Source organism: Papio anubis, chromosome 10, assembly GCF_008728515.1.
Source record: "Papio anubis isolate 15944 chromosome 10, Panubis1.0, whole genome shotgun sequence".
NCBI classification, from domain to species: Eukaryota; Metazoa; Chordata; class Mammalia; order Primates; family Cercopithecidae; genus Papio; species Papio anubis.
In genome coordinates, this window is record NC_044985.1 from 55,923,306 (window position 1) to 55,936,563 (window position 13,258).

The window sequence follows — 13,258 nt, forward strand, 5'->3', positions numbered from 1 at the left end:
TGAAGAGGGTGAGGAAAAGGCAAGTGAGCCCCAACTTAAAATACACAACTTAAAAGACCCTGCCCCCGGCAGTGGACCAACTCCTAACAATCTTTACTGGCTCTGGGCCTGCTGGCCCTCAGGTGTAGCTCCTGCTCTGTGCCACAGAGAGTCAACCCGCAGGGTGCATTTTCCAGGCTGCTTCTGCATGGCCCATCCAGTGGTGGGATTGAAAGGTTGGGGAAAAGGAGGGGCCAGGGAATCCCACTTCCCTTCCCCAGGTGGCTGCTCTAGCAGGTGCTGGACAAGTCCTCAGAGACTTAGCCTCCTCAGGTGGCCCTGGACTTCCACAATTCCAGCTCCTCTCCTTGTCTTCCACCCCATGGTTGGTAGCAGCTTTTTTTTTTTTTTTTTGTTGAGACGGAGTCTTGCTCTGTCGCCCAGGCTGGAGTGCAGTGGCCGGATCTCAGCTTACTGCAAGCTCCGCCTCCCGGGTTCACGCCATTCTCCTGCCTCAGCCTCCGGAGTAGCTGGGACTACAGGCGCCCGCCATCTCGCCCGGCTAGTTTTTTGTATTTTTTTTAGTAGAGTCGGGGTTTCACCATGTTAGCTAGGATGGTCTTGATCTTGTGACCTCGTGATCCGCCCGTCTCGGCCTCCCAAAGTGCTGGGATTACAGGCTTGAGCCACCGTGCCCGGCCGGTAGCAGCTTTTTCCTGAGCTCAGTTCCCTCTTCATCTGTAGAAATAATTCCCGGCATTAAGCTCTTTCTATTGTAAATACTTAAAATAGTTACTGTTTTATTGGTTAGATCCTGACTGATACAGGTTAGAATTATTATTTTCAGTGAATTTATCAGGAAACAGGATTATATAGGTTAAGTAACTGTCCAAGGTCATCCCAACTAGCAAATGATGGACTCAGTATCAAAATATAAGACTGCAGAGCTCATACTCTCAACACAGTACTCTGTGGCCTCTCACAATGAGTTTGAGGGAATTCAGAAAAAGGAAGACAAGAAATATCTTTATGTATAAAACAGTGGTAATAAAAACAGTGGTGTGAAAACGTTGCTTTGACCTCAAGAAATTAGGTAATCTCTGTGCTAAGTTGGGTGTACGTGTTTGTCTCTGGTGTTCCAGGGTCCTAAATCTTGAGGAATTAATTCAGCTCTGGCATTGGTGCTAGTCTTTTATTATTCCTCATTTTCTCAGTGGATCACAAGGGGTTACTTATTTCCACTCATCTAGTTGCAGTTTGTGAAAATGTGGCCTGAACCTTGCTTTGGAACTCAGGTTGCTATAGAAACCTTTGACTGGAGGTGAGGGATCACGAAGGTTTGTTAATGAGAATTTCCCCACTTTACCTCTGGGCTCAGTCTGTGTGAGATTCCCAGAAAGGCTCATTAGTTTTTGTATTAGGGTCCTCCAGAGAGGCAGAACCAATTGTGTGTGTGTGTGCGCGTGCACGTGCGTGTGTGTATATTTAAAGGAATTGGCTCATGTGATTATCAAGGCTGACAAGTCATAAGATGTGCAATTGGCAAGCTGGAGACCCAGGAGAGCTGATGGTGTAGTTCCAGACAGAATGCCGGCAGGCTTGAGACCCAGAAAGAGCTGATGTTTCAGTTTGCGTCTAAAGGCAGGAAAGAACTTATGTCCCAGCTCAAGGCATTTAGGAAGGAGGAGTTCCTTTTTATTCTCTGTTGGGTCAGCCTGTTTGCTCTGTTTCAATTGTAGGATGAGGCCCACCCATGTTTGGAAAGGCAACCCACTTTACTCAGTCTACCCATTTCAATGTTAATCTCATCTGGAAACACCTTCACAGATAGAACCAGAATAAGACTTGACCAAATGTGTGGGCACCCCAAGGCCCTGGCAAGTTGATACATTAATCATCACAGTTTTCATTACAGAAGACTAACTTTTCAGCCAAGTAGTTTTGTAACAAAAGCTGATGAATCTCTCTGCAATCAACCCTACAGAACTCTGGTCTTCAGGCATCAGAGGAGAGCATATGCTTGAGTTAATTGCTGCCTGGCTCCTTCCTTGGAGCTCTGTCTTGAATTGATGGGTATCAGAGAGTCACTTGATATTTGAAAGATAGAAGGCAGTGGTTCTCAAGGAGCAGTCCCCAGAGCAGCAGCATCAGTTTCAGAATTGTTAGAAATGCACATTCTTGGGACCCACCCCAGACCTACTGAATCAGAAATCCTGTAAGTGGGGCCCACCACTCTGTGTCTTAACAAGCCCTCCCAATTGATTCTGATGCATGTTCAAATTAAAAACCCAGTGGTCCAGGCTATGGCAGTGTTTCTCAAACCAGAATCCATGGGTCAGCAAATGCAGTTTTGGGGAAATAAAATTTTGCTAACAATGAAAAATGAAATGTTAAATTTTTTTTGTTTGTTTTTTCAAGATAGTATCTTGCTATAGTACCCAGGTTGGACTTGAATTTCTGGACTCAGGTGATCCTCCCACCTCAACCTCCCAAGTAGCTGGGACTGCAGGCATGTGCCACCACACCTGGCTGAAAATGAAATGTTTTATTTTTGGCAAAAATCTCCAAAAGTGAATATAAATATATTCTAGGTAACCTAAATGATCAATGAATAAACAACGACTGCCATAGTATTTCTTCGTCCATAGTTTGTGTGTGTATTTCTTTTTGTGCTGGTATAGAGTAGAATTACTTTGCCATAGGTTAATGAGCCTCATTTGTGCTAAGTGAAGACTGGGTGAATAATGTTGTTGCAGGTGTTTGAACCTAGGAAAGTGATGGAAAACTGAGGCATCACCTAGTTTGATGTTATATGCATGTCAAACATGAGTGACCTGTGCCATAGATATCAATGTTTTTGCAAGTGTGATTTGGTTTCAGCAAATAGCATCATTTCCCATACCAATTTAATGTTTGTAGCTTGATTTTATTGATTTTGCAGTTTTGAATATGTTTAATTTGTAAGATTATTTTTTATTTTTATTTTTATTTTTAATTAATTAATTAATTTATTTATTTGAGATGGAGTCTCGCTCTGTCGCCCAGGCTGAACTGCAGTGGCGTGATCTCGGTTCACTGCAAGCTCCACCTCCCAGGTTCACGCCATTCTCCTGCCTCAGCCTCCCGAGTAGCTGGGACTACAGGCGTCCACCACCACTACAGGCGCCCGCCACCACTCCTGGCTAAGTTTTTGTATTTTTAGTGGAGACAGGGTTTCACCGTGTTAGCCAGGATGGTCTCGATCTCCTGACCTCATGATCCACCTGCCTTGGCCTCCCAAAGTGCTGAGATTACAGGTGTGAGCCACCGCGCCTGGCCTGTAAGGTTATTTTGACTTTATTACTACTTGTATATCTAAGCCTAAAGACCTTACACTGAAATTTCTATTTGCATATATTTGAGTAATATATAATGAAAATAATTTAAATTAACTTTGGGGTCTATAAAATTTGTTTTTGTTTTTTTTTTTAAAAAGGAATCTGTTTTGGTATTAGTAAGGATAGGATAACTTATATAGCAATATACAAACAAATTTCAGTTACTTTACTCAATAGCAGTTGAGGGAATTTTGCTAATTGAGGTCACTCAGCGACCCAGGCTGACTGAGGCTTCATTTTGACTTGAATATTCTTTTAAAAAATATTGCATTGAAATATAATCCACACATAATCACAATATACCACTATGAAGTGTATAATTCAGTGTTGCTTAGTATATTCACATAGGTGTACAATCTAATCTCTCACCACCGTCTAATTCGAGAACATTTTTGTCATCCTGAAAGGAAGCCCTGTGGCTACTAGCAGTTACTCTTTATTTTCCCTACTCCCTAACCCCTAGCAACCACTAATTTGCTTTCTGTCTCTGTGGATTTACCTATTTTGGATATTTCACATAAATGAAAGCATACAACACCTGGCCTCTTATGTCTGGCTTTTTCCACCTAGAACAATGGTTTCAAGGCTCATCTATGTGTTGTTTTGTTTTTTGAGACGGAGTCTTGCTCTGTTGCCCAACCTGGAGTGCAGTGGAGTGATCTCAACTCACAGCAACCTTTGCCTCCCGGGTTCAAGCAATTCTCCTGCCTCAGCCTCCCCAGTAGCTGGGATTACAGGCATGCACCACCACGCCCAGCTAATTTTCGTATTTTCAGTAGGTTTCACCACGTTGGCCAGGCTGGTCTCGAACTGACCTCAGGTGATCCACCTGCCTTGGCCTCCCAGAGTGCTGGGATTACAGGCGTGAGCCACTGCACCCAGCCCGAGGCTCATCTATGTTATACCTTGGATGAGGACTTCATTCCTTTTATATTGCTAAATAATATTTCATCTTATTGATGCACCACATTTTGTTTATCCTTATTTATCAATTGATGGACATTTGGTTTGTTTCTACCTTTTGGCTATTGTGAATAATGCTGCTATGAACATTTATGTGTACATTTTGTGCAAACTTATGTTCTTAATTCTCTTGGGTACATACCTGGGGTGAAACTGCTGAGTCATAAGATAATTCAACTTTTGAGGAACTGCCAAACTGTTTTCTACATTGGCTGCACTGTTTTACATCAGCAATGCATAAAGGCTCTAATTTCCCTATATCCTCTCCCATAGCTGTTGTTGTCCTTTTTGTTTATAGCCATCTTAGTAAGTGTGGTTTTGATTTGCATTTTCCTAATGACTAATGATGTTAAACAACTTTTCATGTGCTTATTGACCATTTATATATTTTCTTGGGAGAAATCACCATTCAGATCCTCTTGTTTATTTTTTAATTGGGTTAAGTTGTGAGATTTAAAAAAATATACGTATGTTCTGGATGGTAGATCCTTATCAGACATGATTTGAAAATTCTTTCTGTAGGCTGTCTTTTCACTTTGTTGATAGTGTCCTCTGATGCACAGAAGTTTTTAATTTTTACAAAGTTCAATTTATTTTTAATTTGGTTGCTTATGTTTTAGGTGTCATAGCTAAGAAACTTGTTAAGCATCTTTGATAAATGTTATGGCAAAATGTACCCTGGCTTTAAAGCTTCCAACTGGTAACTCCACATATTGCTGATGATCGCCTTTTGTTGGCCACAGAATGCCACATGGTTTCACCTAAGAGGGCAGAGAAGCACAAATCTTGACATGTTTCTGGAAATGAGGAAACTAGAAGTATTCGGTAAACAGCACTAATGACTGCCATGATTTAGCTCATGTTTTGGAAACATCAAAATTGGAATCACCTAAAAACAATATATCTGGTTTATGTTAGAATCAAAAGATTTGTCTTCACTGAAATACTAGATCTAATGTCTTTGCCTTTTCTCAAGGGCCTTTAGAAGAAATGGTCATATGGAAAGTTTTATATCTTCAGAAAGTTTGGCCCAAAGTATACTCTTTGTTATGTTACTTGGTGCCTGTTACATAAGGAAATGCATGGCAATTCTTCTTAGAAGTTAGCAACAGGAAGATATTTATTTCTAGATAAACTTATGTGCTTCCCTTTTATTTTAGAATGGGAAATATGCTTCTATTTTTACTTTTGTTGCTAGGAAGCTCAGAGCTGAAATTAATGACCACCTTATGTCTTCCCAGTATAGCTAACACTCTCTTCTCAAATATTAAGATTTTTTTTTCCTTATACATGTAAGTGTCTGTCATGCTTTTATTCTGCACTACCTCATTTATTTTCAGTTAGTGTATAAATCATAAATAAATTACAAATTTGATTACATTTTACAAATATACTACTTGGAGAAATATGCTTAATTTTCAAATTTTACAGCTCGTTCTGCTATGTGTATCAAAAATACAATAATTTAAGATGCAAAAATACGACATGACTAAGGGTTTGAGAAAATGGATAGAGGCATCTTTTAGAGTAGACGCTTTGTATGATACTCTCAATTTACACTTTTGTGTATATGGGATAGTTTGGTAATTATAAGTCTCAAAAATGTGGATGCCGTTAGACTCAAAATTGAACTACTGGGTATTTATCTTAAATAATTTGGAATGTGGGCAAAGATTAAAGATTAATAGCAATATAGTAGCTAATGCTTTTTAACCTCCTAGTGGCCAGGCACGGTGGCTCACGCTTGTAATCCCAGCACTTTGGGAGGCTGAGGCGGGCGGATCACTTGAGGTCAGGAGTTTGAGACCAGCCTGGCCAACATGGTGAAACCCTGTCTCTACTAAAAATACAAAAATTAGCCGGGTGTGGTGGCACACGGCTGTAATCCCAGCTACTTGGGAGGCTGTGGCATTGCTCGAACCTGAGAAGCGGAGGTTGCAGTGAGCTGAGATGTCACGCCACTGCCCTCCAGCCTAAGCCATAGAATTAATAAGCAATTAATAAGCTCCTAGTTAGTGCTTTATATGTATTGTATCATTTAAAATGTAGGCACCACTATTATCCCATTTAACACATGAGAAACCCAAGGCTCAAAGAAGTTAAACTCATCTCTTGGTTTTAGTACTGAGTTCCATGTCCCAGGAAACTCCGCAGTCCTGAGCAAATGGAATGGCTGGTCACCTGTTCCTGCTCTGGTGGGCACTCTCATCTCATGCGCTCCACTCAGGCTGTCTCTGAGCCAACGCAGTGCCAATCTTTCCAGGTGAGCTCTGCTTTTCATAACCACCTAACCCAGTGTGGGGAGGGAAGGGGGAAGCAAACCACATCAGTGTCTTCTCTGGGGATAAAGTACAAAGGAGAAATATTTTTCTTTTTTCCATGCCTTTTGTTTAGAAGAAGGAAGATAGCTCTAAGCCCAATGGTACCAGGATTTCTCTTATTTTGCCCTGAGCTGTCCAAATGGCCTTAAATATGTTCAGTGTTCTATTCTATAGGAGAGTTATGGGTATTCTTGCTGAGTAGTACATTTCTTTAATATTCCTGAACCATAATATATGTCTATATGCTAGAGGCCTGCCAGCCAGCCTCTCAATGTGACTTACCTTCCGTGAGGTTTTGTGAAAAGTTGACCTAGATTTTGCTTAGACGGCTTTAGAAATGGAATCCATCAAAAATATATTTCTTCCTATCTCTCTCTTTCTAAATTGCTGTTTGATCTTGTCATTGTCTGCTAAATCTTGGTACTTGCTTCAAGTTGCACATCACCCTTTTTACATGGTTTGATGGATATAACCAACTTTCATTTGAAATACATACAATATATCAAACATTATTGGTTATACATAATATTGGTTATATAATACATACAATATATCAAACATTATTGGTTATACATAACACCATTGCACATATGTAACTCATTTTTAAAATTTAGTGCATCAACATAAAAAGGAATGAATTAACAGCATTTGCAGTGACCTGGATGAGATTGGAGACTATTACTCTAAGAGAAGTAACTCAGGAATGGAAAACCAAACATCATATATTCTCACTGATATGTGGGAGCTAAGCTATGAGGATGCAAAGGCATAAGAATGATACAGTGGACTTTGTGGACTTGGGAAGCATGGGAGGGGGGCGAGGGATTGAAGACTACCAATAGGGTATAGTGTATACTGCTTGGGTGATGGGTGCACCAAAATCTCACAAATCACCACTAAAGAACTTACTCATGTAACCAGGCCATGTGCAGTGGCTCATGCCTGTAATCCCAGGACTTTGGGAGGCCAAGGCGGGTGGATCACTTGAAGTCAGGAGTTCGAGACCAGCCTGGCCAACATGGCAAAACCCTGTCTCTACTAGAAATACAAAAATTGGCTGGGTGGCACGTGCCTGTGGTCCCAGCTACTTGGGAGGCTGAGGCAGGTGAATTGCTTGAACCTGGGAGGCAGAGATTGCAGTGAGCCAAGATCGTGCCACTGTACTCCAGCCTGGGCAACACAGCGAGACTCTGTCTCAAAAAAAAAAAAAAAAGAGAAAAAGAACTTACTCAAGTAACCAAATGCCCCCTGTACCCCCAATAACCTGTGGAAAAATAAAAAATAAATTTAGTGCATAAAAAGTTTTTTTTTTTTTTTTTTTGAGACGGAGTCTCGCTCTGTCACCCAGGCTGGACTGCAGTGGCCGGATCTCAGCTCACTGCAAGCTCCGCCTCCCGGGTTCACGCCATTCTCCGGCCTCAGCCTCCCGAGTAGCTGGGACTACAGGCGCCCGCCACCTCGCCCGGCTAGTTTTTTGTATTTCTTAATAGAGACGGGGTTTCACCGTGTTAGCCAGGATGGTCTCGATCTCCTGACCTCGTGATCCGCCCGTCTCGGCCTCCCAAAGTGCTGGGATTACAGGCTTGAGCCACCGCGCCCGGCCTAGTGCATAAAAAGTTTATCCATTCATTTGTAAAAATGCCATCTTTACCCATCAATTCCCACTAAATAATGATACACAGCTGACCCAAATCAGTTAAACAGAAGTGTCTTTGAGCTGTTACAAAAAAAGCGTAACCAAAGGTCTATTCCCAAGTTACAGTAAGATCTAGTTTTTCAGACAGAACTAAAGATTCAAGGCCAAGGATTGTGTGAGGGATGATAGGATTGTATGTTCTCTTGACAAAAGCGGAAATTAGCCAGGGCACCGTGGCTCACACCTGTAATCCCAGCACTTTGGGAGGCCAAGGGGAGAGGATCACTTGAGGCCAGGAGTTTGAGACTAGCTTAGGCAACATAGCGAGACCCTGTCTCTGTAAAAAATTTAATAATTAGCCAGACATGGTGGTGTGCACATGTAGTCTTAGCTACTTGGGAGTTTGAGGTTGCAGTGAGTTATGATCATGCCACTGAACTCCAGCCTGGGTGACAGAGCGAGACCCTGTCTCTGAAAAAAAAAAAAAAAAAAAGAAAAGAAAAAAAAAAAGACACTGGACATCATAATTGACCAGAACGGGGCTAAACATTTGCCCTCCTTTTGCTATAGCTACTCACTTGGGAAAAACTGATTTCATTAGGCAGAATTTCCCCAGGCTCTGTACTTTCTGCAGATAGCCTTGGTATGTTAGGAAATGTTTGCATTTACCAGAGACTAAATGGCTGTTTTTTCTTTAAAACTTGTAACATTTCCTTCAAAAGGTGAATACAAGACAACCAGCCCTCCCTGCAATTGGCTGAGCTAGTGTATTGGTAATACGGGCCGAAGACTGTGATCTCTTTCTAGAAACACCTGGCTGGTGACAGACACACAGGAAGAAAAATGGAATAAACACAACTCGCTTTCCGTCAAGTTCTGGTGGGGGCCACCCTCACCACTTCAACCGAGAAGACACAGTTTCCTCCCAGAAAGTTCTGGGGGGTAGAGGATTGACTATCCTGGACCTTGGAACCACTGGCTACCTTGCACCTCTTTCCTGCGCCCTTAAGAAACGTTTCTATTCCGTTTCCATTTCCTTTTGGATAAATGCCTTGGTTTTAATGCTAATGATTTAACGAAGTTTAGTTCTTTTCCTTACTTATGGATGCTTTTGCTCCTTTTAATTTCTAATCTTATTTCCTAAAGCTTTTCCCCATCTCAGCCCCCACCACAGCAGGAATAACTTTATTTAGAAAAAATGTTGGGGCTGGGCATGGTGGCTCATGCCTGTAATCCCAGCACTTTGGAAGGCCCAGGCGGGCGGATCATGAGGTCAGCAGTTCGAGACTAGCCTGGCCAGCATAGTGAAATCCTGTCTCTACTAAAAATACAAAAAAATTAGCCAGGCATGGTGGCAGGTGCCTGTAGTCCCAGCTACTTGGGAGGCTGTGGCAGGAGAATTGCTTGAAGCTGGGAGGTGGAGGTTGCAGTGAGCTGAGACCGTGCCATTGCACTCTAGCCTGGGTGACAGAGAAAGACTCTGTCTCCCTCTCTCCCTCTCTCTCCCTCTCTCTCCCTCTCTCCCTCTCTCCCTCTCTCCCTCTCTCCCTCTCTCCCTCCATCTATCTATCTATCTGTCTGTCTGTCTGTCTGTCTGTCTGTCTAAAACTTTCTAAATGAGTAAGATCTACTTCACATCTTTAAACCTTCCCTGTCAGCGGACCTTGTCTTCCAGTTACCGAGAGTGAGGCCACCTGACCTGATGGCTTTCTTTCTACCCACCTGAAAATCTCTGTTTTTACCCATTTCCTCTCCCCTCCTCATATCTGAGGAGCAGAAGTGTCCGTCTTCTTTACGTAGTTAGTATTTTCCTCTGTATCTTCTGTCACCTCCCACCACACCTCTTTTGGACCTTGCAGAGTCCCTTTTCTCTGTCTCTTTAGTCTCGTGTTTTCATTCTTTCCTTCTCCACTGAGTCCTCAGCCTACAAACAAGTTCCAGCTCCCAAGTTTTATATTTTTAAATATTTTTTTGAGGCAAGGTCTGTCTTTGTCACCCAGGCTGGAGTGCAGTGGCATGATCACAGGTCACCGTAGGCTCAAGCAATTCTCTCACCTCAAGCAATTCTCTCATCTCAAGCAATTCTCTCATCTCAAGCAATTCTCTCATCTCAGCCTCCAGAGTAGCTAGGACCACAGGCCTGTGCTACCATGCCTGGGTAATTTATTTTTACTTTCTGCCCGGACTGGTCTCAGACTCCTGGGCTCAAGTGATCCTCCTGCCTCAGCCTCCCAAAGTGCTGCTATTACAGGTGTGAGCCACTGCATCTGACCAGCTTTCACATTTTAAGGAAGTCACCTGCTCCGCTGTTGCTGCCCTTTCAAGCTACTCCCCTTCCCTTCATTGCCAATCTTCTCCCTGTGTTATCTGGAACATCCCATCCTTCCAGACCCTGCTCAATTGCTCAAAAGCCTCCAGGTGGGAAGGACCTTGTGCTGCTGCTCTTTGCTCCCTCTCTACCAAAAATCTCTCTTCCTCCACAGGAAAAACTCATCCTCAAGACAGCCTCCCCTGTCCCCCAGTCCTTATGACAGTATGCTAAATCCAAGAGGAAAAACCCAAGATCCAGTTTTCCCTTAGCAGAGCCACCAGTGGGAACAGTAATCTGTCTGATCCCTGCATTAGTTGACTTGTTCAATTTAGGCATCTTCCAAGGACAGATGCTAGTTGGGGATGAGGTTGGTGAATAATTAAATCTGAAATTACATTAAGAAAAGAAACAGTTCCACCTTTAGCAAGGAGTCTAGTCCAGTTTCAGGGAGTTACTGGGCTTCCTGTGTCATGTGGCTTAGCATTTGGTTTCTATCTTGGGTCTGGCTGTGGTGGGTAGGGGAAGGATCTCCCAGTATAAAAGAGGAGCTATACCGGTCTTTAATGGATCTTTTGCTACTCAAAGAAGGGCTCTGGGCATTCTATTAAATATTAAGATTCTTTCTGTTTCATTTTGTGGCTGTTTCTCAGTGAGAGTCCTATGAGCCTATAATTTGTCCAGGACAGTTCTTTCTTGACCACTATAGGATGTCAGGTATCCTTGTTTTCCTCGTGTCTCAGTAGCCCCTTAGGCGCTGCCGACAACAATGGTTGAGAAGACACTATTTTCCCATAAATGTTTACATGCTGTGGCAGGCAGAATTCTCAGATGACCCCCAATGACCCACCCCAGTATGTAGTCTCCTCTCCCTGAGTGTGGGAAGCACCTGTGAGTATGATGATATCATGATTGTATTCTATGAGATGGTAGAAGGAAGAGTATCCTGGTGGACTTGACCTCATCAGTCAAGCCCTCTAAAAGCAGAGAGTTTTCTCTGGCTCATTCCAAAAAACAAAGTCAGAGATTTGAAACAAAAGAAGGATTTGACATGGAATTGTTGATTTGAAGGTAGAGGCCACATGGCAATGAATGTGGATGGCTCTCTGGGAGCTGAGAGCTGGACCCCAGTCTTACAAGAAAGTAAATTCTGCCAATAACCAGTGAGCTTAGGCAAGGACTCCGAGCCCCAGATACCAGGTGAGCAGAGAACCCTGTTCTGTGCCTGGACTTCTGGCCTACAGAACTGTGAGATGAGAAGTTTGTGGTAACTTGTTGCACAGCAATAGAAAACCAACACCCCTGTGTTTGTCTTTTAAAAGTATACAGATTTCTTCAATACATTGTAATGTTCTCAGTTGTCAGATTGGCCCTTGCTTCATCATGGTGTCTACCACCATGCCCCGGGTGATGGCTAGTGGCAGAACTCAGCTAATGCTTGTCTAGTGAATGAATGACATTTTAAGGTTCACCTGGGTGGAGGGGGTGGGGAGTAATAAACATTCTTTAAAGTTATCCCAGTTCAGCTGAACAACATTTGTTTAGTATCTACTTCATTCAAGTCACTAATTTAATGTGTCTCATCCTGATTTCTTTCAGTGGCTGCAGGTTTTTCATTAAAATTGAATTTTCCTGGACTTCCCTGAAAAGTTTCTTTCTTTGGCAAGGATTTAACAAGAGCCATATCGGCATATAATTTTATTTGTGTTGTCCTATCAACACCCTGCAGCATGTGTACAGTCTACCAGACTGTTGGAAATGGCAAAGTAATAGTTTTTTTTTTTTTTTTTGAGACAGAGTCTCTGTTTCCTAGGCTGGAGTGCAATGGTGTGATCTCAGCTCACTGCAACCTCCACCTCCTGGGTTCAAGAAATTCTCCTGCCTCAGCCTCTCTAGTGGCTGGGATTATAGGCACCCGCCACCACACCTGGCTATTTTTGTATTTTTAGTAGAGATGGGGTTTTGCCATATTGGTCAGGCTGGTCTCGAATTCCTGACCTCAGGTAATCTGCCTGCCTTGGCATCCCAAAGTGCTGGGATTACAGGCTTGAGCCACCGCGCCCGGCCCAATAACTCTATCATTGTTTTTTCTAATTCCCACTATAGACTCAGGGCCCTGCGGTGGGACAGAAAGCCAGTGGTATCTGAGGCGATGACTGACCGTGAATTTGGCCACACCAGAGGTCCTCATCCTTGGACATGGTATTTAGTGATTTAGGGTTTGATCCTGGAGTTAGAGTGCTTCGATTCCAGTTGCTGCTCTACCCCATACTGGGACATGCCTTTGCTTCCCTAACTTGAGCAATGGAATAATAGATTACCTCCGGGGATGGCTGAGGAGAGTTAGCGAGGTCATGCAATGTAGAGAGTTCAGCATAGTGCCTGGCATAAGGTAGCTCTCAAATATTAGCTATTATTGCTCTTATAAAATGTGAAAAATTGATTCTTGTAAATTCCAAGAACTGAGCTTTTGCTTCCATAGTTGGTACTACAAAAGCAATAGGTGTTTGGTTTTCCAAATATAAAATGGCATATTAATTACACTTTTTCAAATGAAACATCATTTTGGATAATCTCATACCAGCTCCTCTTGGCAGGAGAGGCAGGTTCCCTTGCTTGAGAATCACTGGTCCTGGGCCCGGATAAGAGTAACTGTAACTGCCTCCAGAGTCAT

The 13,258-nt window shown here is 42.8% G+C and overlaps 1 long non-coding RNA gene across 2 annotated transcripts in view; it reads left to right on the forward strand.

Annotated features, from left to right (window-relative positions):
• LOC103876315 overlaps positions 1 to 9,543 on the forward strand; it is a 74,038-nt gene extending 64,495 nt beyond the window's left edge. For both annotated transcript variants that reach the window (XR_002516148.2, XR_001893374.3), the window contains exons 2-3: positions 6,442 to 6,582; positions 8,999 to 9,543. This is a non-coding gene — a long non-coding RNA (uncharacterized LOC103876315). The remainder of the gene's footprint in view (positions 1 to 6,441; positions 6,583 to 8,998) is intronic.
• The last annotated feature ends 3,715 nt before the right edge of the window (positions 9,544 to 13,258 follow it).